Consider the following 16878-nt stretch of genomic DNA (forward strand, 5'->3'; position numbering starts at 1 on the left):
ACATCATACTGATAATGTAAATTAAAACATAACTATGAAGTATTCACCTCCTACTAATATCATGCAAGTTAAAAGACAACTGTTTATATGAAGTATTCACATCCTATTAATATCATGTAAGTTAAAAGATAACTGTTTATATGAAGTATTCACATCCTATTAATATCATGTAAGTTAGAAGATAACTGTTTATTTGAAGTATTAACATCATACTGGTATCATGTTCATGTAAGTTTCAATACTAATGATATTTATGACACAAGATTTCTTGTGAATATAGCCTGAAAATGGCACATTCTTCAGTTGGGTACTTTGTGACAAACTTTATATATTACTTTCATCATGAAGAAGGGGTAAAACATACTGAAAACTTTAATCACGTCTAAAAAGATATCATTCACTTTGTAGGTTTCTCTTCTGGTATTAAATTTAAAAGTACAACTGCATTTCATGGTTGCAAAACCAGAGGCTTGCAATTTTCATATTGTTTTGATAAATTTTATTCAGGTCATTGTATCCTGTATAAAACATTCTGGTAGCTCAGTAAAAACTTGAAGCTGAAATACACATGCTTAGAACCATTAACATGTTTCACATCATAATTACCAGAGCTGATAGAGTTAAGAAAACTATTCTCTGAGTTTATTACTTAAACATTTTTAGCACTGTTTCAGAGATCTGACTGTACATTTCTGTCTTTAATGTTTCTCAAAGACACATAAATTTTATACTGTTAGATGTTAACTTACTTTATTGGGGTTTGCAAGCAGCATAACTTGGGTGATGGCTGCTGGGGGTAGAATAGGGTTGTAAGGTGGCAGATCTGTGGCAGAAGGGGGTTGCAGTTTGATTCTCATAGTCTGAAACAGAAAAGCTTTTAATAATTAACCTTAACATGTAATCTCTCCATACAGACAGGCTAAAACAACAAATAATAATGTCATTTTTATTTTAAACCTTTAAAACTAAATAAACATATCAGAAAAATGGTGTCCATCATCAACTGATGCTGCTATGTATAGCATTCCTGTTGTTTGAGGGTTAAACAGTTTTTAAATATGAAAATCTGTAATCTTAAATAAAGACAGAGTGAACAAGAATGGGTTCAGATCTGTTACTACTACAAAAGAAAATGAACAGTAGTATTGTTAAACACAAACCAGTATTATTAGTAATATGAATGACCAATGATTCCAAGATTGTGATAACAAAAATCCTGTTTATTGTTGGATAAATGGAGTATTATTTGTATGATTGCGTTCACATTGTAACCGTAAAAAATAATCTTATTTTTTTAACTGCTGTTGTTAAAATAAATTTTTTTTTCCAGGACACTTCCTATAATTATTAAGATAGTGACAACTGTTAAACCACTGTTCCTTACATAGAATAATGCAGAAAGTATTAATCAATCAGTCACACAACAGAGAAGAATGTTTGATTGGACAGTGTTTTTGCTAAATTAATAATACAGATAAACACCAATTATCTTTTAGGTTAATTACTTTTGGTACTGCAGCCTGAAAGTAGAAACTTTTAACTGGGCAAGAATTTCTACTCATAGTTGATACAACCATCACAGTGACATCTGCTCTCGGAGAGTCTTTACCAAAATGAACAACAACAGTTAGGCCATTTTTCTCTTGAAGAGTTAATGGTGGAGTTTCTCCTGAAATAATTTGGATAATAAAAAGTTGAAATTAAATACTAGTCTCTAATAAATAATTGTTTTTTTGCAGATTAACATGTCATTGTATATATTTCAAACTAGCTAGTCATTTGTAATAACAACAGCTATAAATTCTTCCAATATAAACTTTACATTTTATTTGTGAATAGAACTGATTTTAAAAACACGTTTTAGAAAATAATAAACAAATATAGTAGGAAATTTCTCCACATTTAGTCTTTTATGTGCCACATCCAAAATATCTTTGACAGTGACAGTACACAAACAATATAACAATGTATTCTAATCTTTATAAGCAAGATTAGTGTATTTAAAAAGCTGTATTCATGACTATTTTGTATCCAAGATAATATTAAATATTCACAAATATACAGCTAATATTATCTTATGTAAGAATTTACCAATACCCTGAAAATAATTTATTTTCTAATGAAAAATTTATTGTGCGATGACAATGAATGTTTTCAGTCTGTTAGAAGTACAGCTCTTATGGCACTACTTCATTAACAAATGTTTCCAGTCTGTTAGAAGTACAGCTCTTATGGTACTACTTCATTAATGGATGTTTCCAGTCTGTTAGAAGTACAGCTCTTATGGTACTACTTCATTAACAAATGTTTCCAGTCTGTTAGAAGTACAGACAGCTCTTATGGCACTACTTCATTAATGAATGTTTACTTCACAACAACCTTAAAATGTTTTAAACAAACCTAAGACAATTAACTGACAGCTTAATACACTTCACAGTTGCATCACTCTCTTACTGACTAATCTAACAAACTTGTTGAAGCCAGAGAAATGAGTAAGAAGACAAAGAATTATATTCAGAAACTGAAGTCACTGTAGCAACATTGTTTGTATGGTAAAATACGTGTATCACAAGAGACTGAGCCATTAATTTATATCTTGTAGTAAAGTATAACAACAATATTTCTAACAGTATCTCTTCTTCTTTGAACATCATCAATACCTGGTAGTATTAATTTATATCTTGTAGTAAAGTATAACAACAATATTTCTAACAGTATCTCTTCTTCTTTGAACATCATCAATACCTGGTAGTATTAATTTATATCTTGTAGTGAAGTATAACAACAATATTTCTAACAGTATCTCTTCTTCTTTGAACATCATCAATACCTGGTAGTATTAATTTATATCTTGTAGTGAAGTATAACAACAATATTTCTAACAGTATCTCTTCTTCTTTGAACATCATCCATACCTGGTAGTATTAATTTATATCTTGTAGTGAAGTATAACAACAATATTTCTAACAGTATCTCTTCTTTGAACATCATCAATACCTGGTAGTATTAATTTATATCTTGTAGTAAAGTATAACAACAATATTTCTAACAGTATCTCTTCTTCTTTGAACATCATCAATACCTGGTAGTATTAATTTATATCTTGTAGTAAAGTATAACAACAATATTTCTAACAGTATCTCTTCTTCTTTGAACATCATCAATACCTGGTAGTATTAATTTATATCTTGTAGTAAAGTATAACAATATTTCTAACAGTATCTCTTCTTCTTTGAACATCATCAATACCTGGTAGTATTAATTTATATCTTGTAGTAAAGTATAACAACAATATTTCTAACAGTATCTCTTCTTCTTTGAACATCATCAATACCTGGTAGTATTAATTTATATCTTGTAGTGAAGTATAACAACAATATTTCTAACAGTATCTCTTCTTCTTTGAACATCATCAATACCTGGTAGTATTAATTTATATCTTGTAGTAAAGTATAACAACAATATTTCTAACAGTATCTCTTCTTCTTTGAACATCATCAATACCTGGTAGTATTAAATTATATCTTGTAGTAAAGTATAACAACAATATTTCTAACAGTATCTCTTCTTCTTTGAACATCATCAATACCTGGTAGTATTAATTTATATCTTGTAGTAAAGTATAACAATATTTCTAACAGTATCTCTTCTTCTTTGAACATCATCAATACCTGGTAGTATTAATTTATATCTTGTAGTGAAGTATAATAAAAAATATTTTCTAACAGTATCTCTTCTTCTTTGAACATCATCAATACCTGGTAGTATTAATTTATATCTTGTAGTAAAGTATAACAACAATATTTCTAACAGTATCTCTTCTTCTTTGAACATCATCAATACCTGGTAGTATTAATTTATATCTTGTAGTGAAGTATAACAACAATATTTCTAACAGTATCTCTTCTTCTTTGAACATCATCAATACCTGGTAGTATTAATTTATATCTTGTAGTAAAGTATAACAATATTTCTAACAGTATCTCTTCTTCTTGAACATCATCAATACCTGGTAGTATTAATTTATATCTTGTAGTAAAGTATAACAATATTTCTAACAGTATCTCTTCTTCTTTGAACATCATCAATACCTGGTAGTATTAATTTATATCTTGTAGTGAAGTATAACAACAATATTTCTAACAGTATCTCTTCTTCTTTGAACATCATCAATACCTGGTAGTATTAATTTATATCTTGTAGTAAAGTATAACAATATTTCTAACAGTATCTCTTCTTCTTTGAACATCATCAATACCTGGTAGTATTAATTTATATCTTGTAGTAAAGTATAACAATATTTCTAACAGTATCTCTTCTTCTTTGAACATCATCAATACCTGGTAGTATTAATTTATATCTTGTAGTGAAGTATAACAACAATATTTCTAACAGTATCTCTTCTTCTTTGAACATCATCAATACCTGGTAGTATTAATTTATATCTTGTAGTAAAGTATAACAACAATATTTCTAACAGTATCTCTTCTTCTTTGAACATCATCAATACCTGGTAGTATTAATTTATATCTTGTAGTGAAGTATAACAACAATATTTCTAACAGTATCTCTTCTTCTTTGAACATCATCAATACCTGGTAGTATTAATTTATATCTTGTAGTAAAGTATAACAACAATATTTCTAACAGTATCTCTTCTTTGAACATCATCAATACCTGGTAGTATTAATTTATATCTTGTAGTGAAGTGTAACAACAATATTTCTAACAGTATCTCTTCTTCTTTGAACATCATCAATACCTGGTAGTATTAATTTATATCTTGTAGTAAAGTATAACAACAATATTTCTAACAGTATCTCTTCTTCTTTGAACATCATCAATACCTGGTAGTATTAATTTATATCTTGTAGTAAAGTATAACAACAATATTTCTAACAGTATCTCTTCTTCTTTGAACATCATCAATACCTGGTAGTATTAATTTATATCTTGTAGTAAAGTATAACAACAATATTTCTAACAGTATCTCTTCTTCTTTGAACATCATCAATACCTGGTAGTATTAATTTATATCTTGTAGTAAAGTATAACAACAAGATTTCTAACAGTATCTCTTCTTCTTTGAACATCATCAATACCTGGTAGTATTAATTTATATCTTGTAGTAAAGTATAACAACAATATTTCTAACAGTATCTCTTCTTCTTTGAACATCATCAATACCTGGTAGTATTAATTTATATCTTGTAGTAAAGTATAACAATATTTCTAATAGTATCTCTTCTTCTTTGAACATCATCAATACCTGGTAGTATTAATTTATATCTTGTAGTGAAGTATAACAACAATATTTCTAACAGTATCTCTTCTTCTTTGAACATCATCAATACCTGGTAGTATTAATTTATATCTTGTAGTAAAGTATAACAACAATATTTCTAACAGTATCTCTTCTTCTTTGAACATCATCAATACCTGGTAGTATTAATTTATATCTTGTAGTGAAGTATAACAACAATATTTCTAACAGTATCTCTTCTTCTTTGAACATCATCAATACCTGGTAGTATTAATTTATATCTTGTAGTAAAGTATAACAACAATATTTCTAACAGTATCTCTTCTTCTTTGAACATCATCAATACCTGGTAGTATTAATTTATATCTTGTAGTAAAGTATAACAACAATATTTCTAACAGTATCTCTTCTTTGAACATCATCAATACCTGGTAGTATTAATTTATATCTTGTAGTGAAGTATAACAACAATATTTCTAACAGTATCTCTTCTTCTTTGAACATCATCAATACCTGGTAGTATTAATTTATATCTTGTAGTAAAGTATAACAACAATATTTCTAACAGTATCTCTTCTTCTTTGAACATCATCAATACCTGGTAGTATTAATTTATATCTTGTAGTGAAGTATAACAACAATATTTCTAACAGTATCTCTTCTTCTTTGAACATCATCAATACCTGGTAGTATTAATTAATATCTTGTAGTAAAGTATAACAACAATATTTCTAACAGTATCTCTTCTTCTTTGAACATCATCAATACCTGGTAGTATTAATTTATATCTTGTAGTGAAGTATAACAACAATATTTCTAACAGTATCTCTTCTTCTTTGAACATCATCAATACCTGTTAGTATTAATTTATATCTTGTAGTAAAGTATAACCATATTTCTAACAGTATCTCTTCTTCTTTGAACATCATCAATACCTGGTAGTATTAATTTATATCTTGTAGTAAAGTATAACCATATTTCTAACAGTATCTCTTCTTCTTTGAACATCATCAATACCTGGTAGTATTAATTTATATCTTGCAGTAAAGTATAACAACAATATTTCTTACTATAACTTATCTTCTTTAAACATCATCTATTCATGATGAAACTTTGTAGAATGGATGACAACTGCCTGTTGTAGAGGACAACGTTTTGAAAATCTTCCACCTTTCGTCTTCAAATAGGTATGTGTAGGTGCTGACCATCTTTTATAGTGACCTGGTGGAGTGTGGAGAGTGTGTTGTGATTGGTTGGATTATCACTGTTTCTGATTGGAGGAGAGATTTCCTGTAGATTTAACCAATGACAGTCACAGGTTACTCACCTGTAATCCAGAATCTATGTTAAGTGAAGGTTTAATAGTGTTAATATAAAATGATTCTTTCATTTTTCTTGTCTTCCAGAATTTGTCTGTGTTGATGATTCTAGTTTTTCGCAGTTTATTCTGTGTCCAGTTGACGTGGCATGCTCTGCCATGGCTGAATTTTGTGTTTTCATGAGTCTTGTACTATATTTATGTTCTTTTATTCTTGTCGAGAGTTTTCTTTCTGTTTCTCTAATGTATGTATTGTTGCAGGAACACGGAATTTCACAGATGACGTTTTTAAGATTCTCTTTAGTAATTCGCTGTTTGTTTTTTTACTAGAATGGACCTTAAGGTATTGTAGGATTTTCACCGGACTTCTATGTTGAATTTGTTGGCTATGTGTTTGAGTTTTTCACTGAAATGTTATAGATATGGTAATTAAATGGTGGTGACTTACTGATGTTTTCTTTCTGTTGTGGTCTTCAAGGAGTTTTTGATGAAGAAGGAAGTGTAACCATTCTGTTTTAAACTCTCTACGATCTTTTGGCGTTCTGCTTCGATAGATGTCTTATCACAAATGTTTTCCGCTCTCTTGTTTAGGCATTGGATTATACCACATTTCATCGAGGTTAGATGATAGGACTGGAAGTGTAGGTATCTGTCCATGTGGGTGGGTTTTCTGTATACATATGTGGTTATTTGTTTTGTTTCTCTATTTCCATAGAAGTGGATTCTTTTGTCCATGGAATTGAGATGTTCTAAGAAAGCTGGTAAGTTTTCATGACTGTGGGGCCAAATAACGAAGGTGTCGTCGACATAACGTCTGAAGAAACTTGGTTTTATCAGTGTGGATGAAATGGCTCTTTCTTCAATGTCTTCCATGAAAGTGTCTGCAAGGCTGGAAAAGAGTGGTGACCCCAGGCTACACCATTTGTTTGTTTGTAGAATTCCTCATTGTATTGGAAATAGGTTGATTGTAGACAAATGGTTGTTAGTTCCATTATGAAGTCTATTTTCATATCTTTTCTGTGTGGTAGAGAGTTGTCATTCAGCAGTCGTTTTCTGGTGATGTGAAGGATTTCTGAGGTTGAAACATTGATAAACAGACCTGTGACATCAAAACTGAACATAATATCCTGGAATTTGATGTATAGCTTTCTGAGCTGTCTTATGAAATCTATTGAGTTTTCAACGTGATGTTCTGTGTTTCCACATAGTGGAGATAAGATAGGTACTAGCAAAGTAGCCAGTTGATGGCAAGGTGAGTTTTGAGCACTGATAATAGGCCTTAGAGGTATATAAGGTTTGTGTACCATAGGTAGTCCGTAAAACAAAGGAGGGAAATTTTCATTGGAACTTAAGTCTTTGGTTAGTTTTTTTGTTGATTAAGCCTTCTTTCTTTAATTTGTTCAGTATTCTATTGAAGAGTCTCTCTGGTGATCATGGTGATCTTATTATATTGGTGTTTGTCTAGTAACTGTTTGATCTAACTGTTGACATCTAGGATGACTGTTTCCTTTGTCTGCTGGTAGAATCATGTTGTTGTCTTGTTTTAGAAGGTTCAATGTGCTTCATTCATGTTTAGTGATGTTTGGTTTTGGTTTCTCAGTCTTTCTGAAAATGGTGCAAGTTTGATGTCGGAATTGTTCAGCCATAGGGTTTGGGAGACCTTAAGGTCATTCTGGTAAAAAATAAACAGTGACCTACCAAAGAGAATCTCCAAAACATCCTCTACAAAATTCCGTGTTCATGCAATGATACATATATTGGAGAAACAGGAAGAAAACTCTCGACAAGAATAAAAGAACATAAATATAGTACAAGACTCATGAAAAGACAAAATTCAGCCATGGCAGAGCATGCCACATCAACTGGAAACAAAATAAACTGTGAGAAAACTAGAATCATCAACACAGACATATTCTGGAAGACAAGAAAAATGAAAGAATCATTTTATATTAACACTATTAAACCTTCACTTAACATAGATTCTGGATTACAGGTGAGTAACCTGTGGCTGTCATTGGTTAAATCTACAGGAAATCTCTCCTCCAATCAGAAACAGTGATAATCCAACCAATCACAACACGCTCTCCACAATCCAACAGGACACTATAAAAGATGGTCAGCACCTACACACGCACAGACTTCAAGATGAAAGGCGGAAGACTTTCAAAACATCGTCTTCTACAATTGTATCTCTACAACAGGCAGCTGCCGTCCATTCTACAAAGTTTCATCATGAATACTCTGCCTAAACAATCTATCAAAGAATCATCTATACTTGGTAGTATTCATTTATATCTTGCAGTAAAGTATAAGAATAATATTTCTTACAATAACTTATCTTTAAACATCATCAATACCTTGTAGTATTAATTTATATATTGTAGTAAAGTATAACAACAATAAAATTATATTTCTCACAATACTTTGTTTTATGAAAGTCATTAATACCTGGTTGTATACTTTGTAAAGGTACTGTAACATCTGAAAGAGACGAAACATCTTGCACAGAAACTTTGGAAGGAGAAATTGATGGAACCCTATTTTCTGTTTCCACTGTAGGATTTGAATCTTGGGGATGATTTACACGTAATAGGGACGGTGAGCTTGGGGTCTGAACTTGTGGTTGTTTAGGTAGCTGATTCATTGGAATTTTCTGAGGAGCACTAAAATGAGACGAGAAAAATCTACATTAGAGCTTTTAACAATATAAATGTTCCAAGTCTGATTACAATAACAATAATTTTTATCATTTTAAAATGATAAGTCTGATTATCACAGTGTTAATTGTTCTAGAGTGAGTGATAATATGATTACTACATTCTTAAGTGTTGTAAAGTTATAGTCTGATCATTACTGTTAATTGTTCTAGAGCAATAGTTTGATTATAACACTTAGTTGTTCTTGACAGTCTGATTATCACACTGTTAGGTGTTCTGATGTGACAGTTTGATTATAACAGTTGATCTAATGTGATAGTCTGATTATCACACTGTTAGGTGTTCAATGAACAATGTTTGAAGGCAGTTGTGTAACTGAGTGTAAGAATGTAGAGGGTGTACTTAGATCTAACATGTGGTCAGCTATCGGTCAGTTACCTCTTTTTTTCTTTGTGAACCTGACGATGACTGAAGAAGTTCAAAACATTGTTCGCTCCTCTGCATAAAAAATTTTCTTAACTCAAACCAGTAGTTTTTACACACATAATACATTTCTCATGCTTTTCTTTGTCTCTTAAAACCTTTGCCAAACTGGTTTTTCACTTGTAGCTATATTTTTACTTGTAGCTATATTTTCACTTGCAGCAATATTTTTACTTGCAGCTATGTTTTCACTTGCAGCGATATTTTTACTTGCAGCTATATTTTTCTTTCTAAAAGGAATGTGTGTATCTTGAATACTTAAAACTTTATTTCTAAATGTTTCCACATTTGATCACAATGTTAACTCAAGTATTTTGGAGTCCTAATACAAGTAACACGATGGAGCATCATCCTCGACAGGTCTCATAATGCACATTTTGCTGATCTTCAGTCAGTTCATGTGGAACCCACTGATCTAACGTCTTCTTCTTTCCAATTGCATTCAGGGGGTTGGCAATGCTTGATTTGCTCGTGCTTAGCTTTTCTGCAAGCTCACATACTGGTGTGCAAGAGTCTGCATCAACTGCTTCCCTTAATGTGTTTTCATTTAAGGATGGCTTCCTTCTATGACCTTTGTGGTCTTCAAGACTTTCATCTCCATGTAAAAACTTCAGAACCAATGCTGAACTGTACTTTCGATAACAGATCTATAGCTAAATGTTTGGTTGATGTTCTGTGTAGTTTCAGTAGCTTTTCATCCAATTTTGAAGTTGTAAATGAAAGTCCTTCCTGTCCATGCTGCCTTTGGGGTTACAAAACTTATTCTGAGTAGAGTTAAAACAGTAGACAATTAAAACACCTGGTAAGCAACAACACCAACAATAAGTTACTCAATATTCAGCTTCTAAATTTCATCGTGAGAATTCTGACATTTCTGGACAACCTAATGTTTTTGCATTTTAAATTTTGAATGTGAAATAATTTTAATTTTGATATTAAAATTTAAATTTCACATGAAAAATCTTTAAAAGCAATAAAAATATCTCCCCAATAATGATGCATTTTTTTTTAGCAAAAACATTATCTGTTATTTTAACTTCTGTATCACTGTATAGTTTTGGTCAATTTGACTGACCTCGTAACCATCATAAGAAATAGAAAATAAAATGTCATTTTTTTCATTCTAGAATGTCTAAATTATAACATAAAACACAAATATTTAACCTAAATACTTAAATCTCATAACATTTTACAGATACAAAAATTATTATATTGACCTTAGAATAGCATCTCACTGATATTACAGGAGTTGAATGACGTATCACACATGCACTCATGTTACCATATCCAATAACATAAGACTGACCTTTAGGAAGTTACTTGCCTTGGTTACGTTCTAGTGCACCAGTATTTTGTAAAGTAGTCACATTTGAGTTATAATACATTATGCACATATATAGACAACTAATATTAACGAATAAGTTCTTAAGTTTCCATTATTTTTCTTAAAACATAAAATGCCAATTAAAGAAGTATTGAAAACTATCTCTCTTAGTTATGAACTTTGTCTCATTTGCTGCCTGCTGTAATTTGTTAAGCCTTGTCATATTTCACATAAGAAAAATGTAAAACAAACTATTTTGTTTAAGTTTTACACATGCATTTTGAAATAACAAAAACTATATAAATACCACAGAATTCCATTCATCAAACTAACAAGCTAAGCTTTATTTTGGTCTAAAACACATGATTTTTCAAGCTCAATAATGACTTTCCTTATGATTTCAAGACAACCATGAAAAAAAGCAGGTTTCTCTTTACAGAGGCTCAGAGTACCAAGCTTGAGACATTCTGAGCTTCCAATTAGTTATTCACACATCATAAATGGAAGCACATGTACATAAGCAAGTATTTATAAAAATAGACAGAGTTGGACATGGTCACTGTGTTTGAATGTCTAAATGTAGTGATGTCTTAGCAAACAGAAAAGACAGGAGGTTCTTATTTCATATTCTATCTTGTCAATATTGGTAAGTTAGGTTCCTAATTCATAAAAAAATTACAGATTTTGTACTTAACACCAAAAACATCTAGTTTGAACCAGTGCTACATTCAACATACCACATGACTCACAAAATTAATATTCAAGATTTATTTTCAACTATGAATTTGTATGTTATATTAAAAATTTTAATATCATACACTTTGATACCAATTTGAATGTTGTATTTAAAATTCCAATACCATACAACTTGATACCATTTTGAATGTTATATTTAAAATTTTAATATCATACACTTTGATACCAATTTGAATGTTGTATTTAAAATTCCAATACCATACAACTTGATACCATTTTGAATGTTATATTTAAAATTTTAATATCATTCGATTTGACACCAATTTGAATGTTTTTTTCTCAAATTCTAATATCATACACTTTGATACAATTAAATGTTACATTTAAAATTTTTATATCAAATAATTTGATATGAATAAGTTAAGTATTACTGGTATAAGATAGTAGATTACTACTTTATGAATGCATGTTTAGAAATGTGATGACATGACCTTCAAACTATGACTATAGAAAGACCCATTTCAATAGCGTTAAAGCACACACTTGAGTTTGAATAAGTTGTGACAAGAAACAAATTTTTAGTCAACTAAATTTTATGAACAGAAATAGGACATATTATCATGGAAAATACAACACTAATTCTTAACATTAAAACCAGAATATACTACAAAACATGAAACAGATAACAGTACAAGAGGGTTCTGAAGTGTAAGAGATCCCTCTTTCCAAAGAAAAAACCACATAATTTTAACTTTAACAGGTATTTAATTAATATGAAATTTGCAATTTCTTATATTTTCAACAATTAATCATTTAGAGAACAGTTGTATGCAACACAAACTATCACTTATTAGTGCTTAAGTACCACCTGAACTTTACCTTGGAAATTCAGACTTAGTTGGAGCATTGGCTGGTAAACTTTTCTTCAGCAATGACTGACTTAACACATCCAATTCTTCTAACCCTTTTGCTCCAACTGACCTAAAGCTGTTTTTATCGTTACTATGAGTAGTACATATTGGAACAGGAGATTCTACTGAAACAGAAGAAACGATAATTTGAAACTAACCTAGAAATTCCAAAATCCTGTTCATAGCCAAGATACTTATATGATGGTTCAATACACTGTGATAGGTTTAGGTTTATCCAGTGATCAAGTAATTCCATTGTTTGTTATATAGAAACAGCTTCATTCATTTGTAAGTTACATTCTACTTCCTCTATAAGTTACCTTACTAATGAACAGAAAGAAAAATTGTACAATAATTAAATTATTCCAAAATCACACATAAATATTTAAAGTTAATATTAGTACAGCCACTTTTCACAGGTAACGAGCCTAACGTTACAGAAGTTTAACTGTACGATAAAAGTTTGTTGAAATAAAGCAAAATAAATTATATGTTCAGTATCAAAATGCACGACAGTTTTAAGCACTGTTTAATATTTTACTCGTTCAGAACAGTTAAAAGTCCACCCTCTAACACAATTAAAGAGAGAAGTTGCTCATAAATAAATACGCATACATACATACATATATATTTATTGTGGAACATATTAGTTTAATACTTCAAGTTTAAATAATTGAGTAATGAATTTTCTTTTTCCTCCAAAATTTTTAACTTTCACAAATCAAAATTGTTTTTATTTACAAAATGTGTTGAAACCACTGAACACTCCATGGACTACACCTATATTTTTCAACTATATTTTGGTCTCTGGGCTTCCAAAACATTAACATACTTGTATTTATGGGCTGGAGAAGCTTTGGAATATTTTCATCTCTGTGATATGCTGGTGTGGCAGAAACCGAGCACTAGATGAAATACCCACTGTGGTTCTGACTGCAATGGAATTGGTGCTTCCAACACCCGCACCATTTACTTGAGATGTGAGGATTCCAAAACCTGAATTTGTAATTTCTGTTTTAGAATTTCCCACAGAAAATATCTTATCCAGATCCTCAAGGTCACTAGAGGTTTTCACACCATTTATGACAGAAGAAGGTGACTGATGTGGTGACATATTCTGTTTTGAGTCACTCAAGCCTGTATAAAAGCACCAATTAATATCATTTTATGTATTTCTTTTATATCCACAAAAATATAAACTGAACTAAAAATAAAATTCAGCCACAAGTGCCAGTAATGAAACTTTATTTATCTGCTGTCTTAAAGTAATCATCTGAAAATTAATGTAATAAATAATAACAAGTCCTACTTCAAAAGAACTATTACTTGACTGTATTTAAGTTAGAATAAAATGGTTGTTCATTCAAAATAAAGAAGCCAAGACAAGTTACTTTCTTTACCTAGAGCTAACAGCTGGTCATCCAGAAGACTTGAATCCACACACTGAGAACCACGCTTCTCTGTAGGAGATGCTAGGTCCAAGAGTGAAGTTTCACCTATACAAATAAATAGAGATAGAAACACCACACTTGAATGTGAACAGCTAATCACAGTACTATGCAATAACTACTTCTTTAAAATCAATTCAAATAATTATTGTTATTTATAATAACTTATCCTTTTTTATTATTTGTAAAAGCCATAATGGATTGTGTCACTATTAAATGTACAGATATCCATATGGTTTATACCCTTACAGTGTTCTCATTATTAAAGACTTTTCTATGATGTATAACTAGGGCTATATACTTGGAATCTTCCCAGGTCCCTAGTGAAAGCTATGAGACCAAAGCTTCCTACCTAGAAAATTATTTTATTTTTAGGTAAGGGTCTTAGCCTCAGCATTTCTTGTCTGAAATCCCAGGAACCTATGACTTTTAAAGCTACTTTCTGCTTACCTTAACATCTCTGCACTTAAACACGGTATGTTATAAAGTAACATCTGTGTCCTTAATAGCCATTAACTTTCTCAATATAGGTTCAATCAATTTTATTGACCATGCATCCTCTTTGTACTTGTTTAAACTCTTTTTAGACCTAATACTTTCAACTATCAATGTAATGTGAATATCTTTACAAGATCTGTCAGTCTTTCAGTTAACATAAGTTTTTATCTACAAAAAATCTTTTTTTTAATATTGCCTTATAAAATTATGAACTCAAAACTAATAAACTAATTATTACAATATGTATTATTAGCCACGATCTTGTATGTAAGTTAACAAAACCTCGTGACATGTGTAAGTTACTAAAACCTCATGACGTGGCTTGACCGTAAGTTACTAAAACCTCATGACATGTGGCTTGAACGTAAGTTACTAAAACCTCATGACATGTGGCTTGAACGTAAGTTACTAAAACCTCATGACATGTGGCTTGAACGTAAGTTACTAAAACCTCATGACATGTGGCTTGAACGTAAGTTACTAAAACCTCATGACATGTGGCTTGAACATAAGTTACTAAAGCCTCATGACATGTGGCTTGAATGTAAGTTACTAAACAAGACATCCATATCGTGCTAGACTGTTTTCTTATGAATAGAAATAAACAAGACATCCGTATAGTGCTGGACTGCTTTCTTATGAATAGAAATAAACAAGACATCCGTATAGTGCTGGACTGCTTTCTTATGAATAGAAATAAACAAGACATCCGTTATAGTGCTGGACTGCTTTCTTATGAATAGAAATAAACAAGACATCCATTATAGTGCTGGACTGCTTTCTTATGAATAGAAATAAACAAGACATCCGTACCGTGCTGGACTGTTTTCTTTTTGAAAGACTTAACGTCCTGTACTAGTGTGTTTATATCTTTGTTTCATCATTTAGATAAGCATGATACTTTTGGCTAGCACCAACAGCTGACAGAAAAGAGCTTTGAGTTCCTCCAAACTGAAGAATATTCCACCTCATGCTAAATGGGTAGCAATATGTCTCTTAATGAAGACCAATCTTATATACTTCAGTTTATGGAAAATCTACTTTCTATGCCTAACTGGCCCTCAAGAGAAGTGACGACTTTACAATGTTCTATACTTTGCTGTACAAAGGACTGGTAGATGTTGAGTTATGTAGCAAAGTGCCCACTTTGTTAATTATGGGGTCAAAGTTCAAAATTCATGGACACACAGAGGAAGCTAATATAAATTGTCATTACATGCATCTCTCAGACATACAGATATTCACCAACTGTAGAATTTTCTCTGTCTCTATATAGATTTGTCATTAAATACTTTGGCGTGTTCAGAGAGAGAGATATTGTGAAAGTCCAAGCTGTAGTGAACATACCTCCACAATACCACAGAGAAATGTTTTAAGTTGAATGAAGATTTGGAAGTCAGTGTCTGCTGTAGAAAGTAAATACTTCACCACAGACTTTCTCTTCTTATAAATTTTCTTATATGGTTGTATCACACAGATCTACCTATAGAAGTTTATATGTTATACATTCTTTATATTACCTGCTACAAAACTGTCAATAATACACCTATGAAAATAGACAGGTCTGATATTATTAAACCTACTATTACAGATTGGGTGAGATCCACCTAACTCGTAACTACAAAAGTATTCATGAGTGTAATTATACTATTATTTTTGATAATGTATGCATATCTTTACAAAGTCGTGAAGATTATTTGTAAACATTACAATGCTTTCAAATGTAAAAGTTCAGATATTTTTATTAAGTTTTAAGGTTTCTTGAGTAATGTTTTATTGTGTGTCGAATAGTCAACATTCAAAAAAAGGCAAAGAAGTTTCAATTTTAAAATTAAATATACTTTTTACGCCCCAGAAGACTTTCATATTTCACATGCAAAATATTTATAATCTCCAGATTATTATGTTTTTTTTTAGAAAATCTTTATATTTGATCAATTATTTTCAATACTGTATGGATTTTATCAATTTGACTGACCTTGTAACCATCATATCAAATCAAGAAATAAAAACACTGATTGAATGTAGCATAGAGCTACACAATGGACTATTTGTACCTAGTTTCTAGCTTTGCAAGTCAACTGACTTACTTTCTTGCTATGCCATTGGTGGACAAATAAATATAAAATACGCTTTCTTCATTCTTGAATAACTACAAATTATAACATGAAAACAGAAACACTTAGTCTACGTAGCTTCACTGTCATAACATTATACATTTATTATATTCAGCTGTTCCTAGTTAATATAACAAAATCAGAATGATGCAGCAAATGCACT

At 30.7% G+C, this 16878-nt stretch overlaps 1 pseudogene across 1 annotated transcript in view; it reads right to left on the reverse strand.

The window, feature by feature from the left end:
* Nucleotides 1-740: 740 nt before the first annotated feature.
* LOC143226979 (ADP-ribosylation factor-binding protein GGA1-like) overlaps nt 741-16878 on the reverse strand; it is a 70753-nt pseudogene continuing 54615 nt past the window's right edge. Inside the window, exons 10-15 of the transcript XR_013014819.1 lie at nt 14053-14148; nt 13485-13789; nt 12621-12777; nt 9030-9244; nt 1506-1669; nt 741-860 (exon numbers count right to left, since the gene is read on the reverse strand). The product of XR_013014819.1 is annotated as an ADP-ribosylation factor-binding protein GGA1-like (transcript). The remainder of the gene's footprint in view (nt 861-1505; nt 1670-9029; nt 9245-12620; nt 12778-13484; nt 13790-14052; nt 14149-16878) is intronic.

Source organism: Tachypleus tridentatus, chromosome 9 (genome assembly GCF_004210375.1).
Source record: "Tachypleus tridentatus isolate NWPU-2018 chromosome 9, ASM421037v1, whole genome shotgun sequence".
NCBI classification, from domain to species: domain Eukaryota; kingdom Metazoa; phylum Arthropoda; class Merostomata; order Xiphosura; family Limulidae; genus Tachypleus; species Tachypleus tridentatus.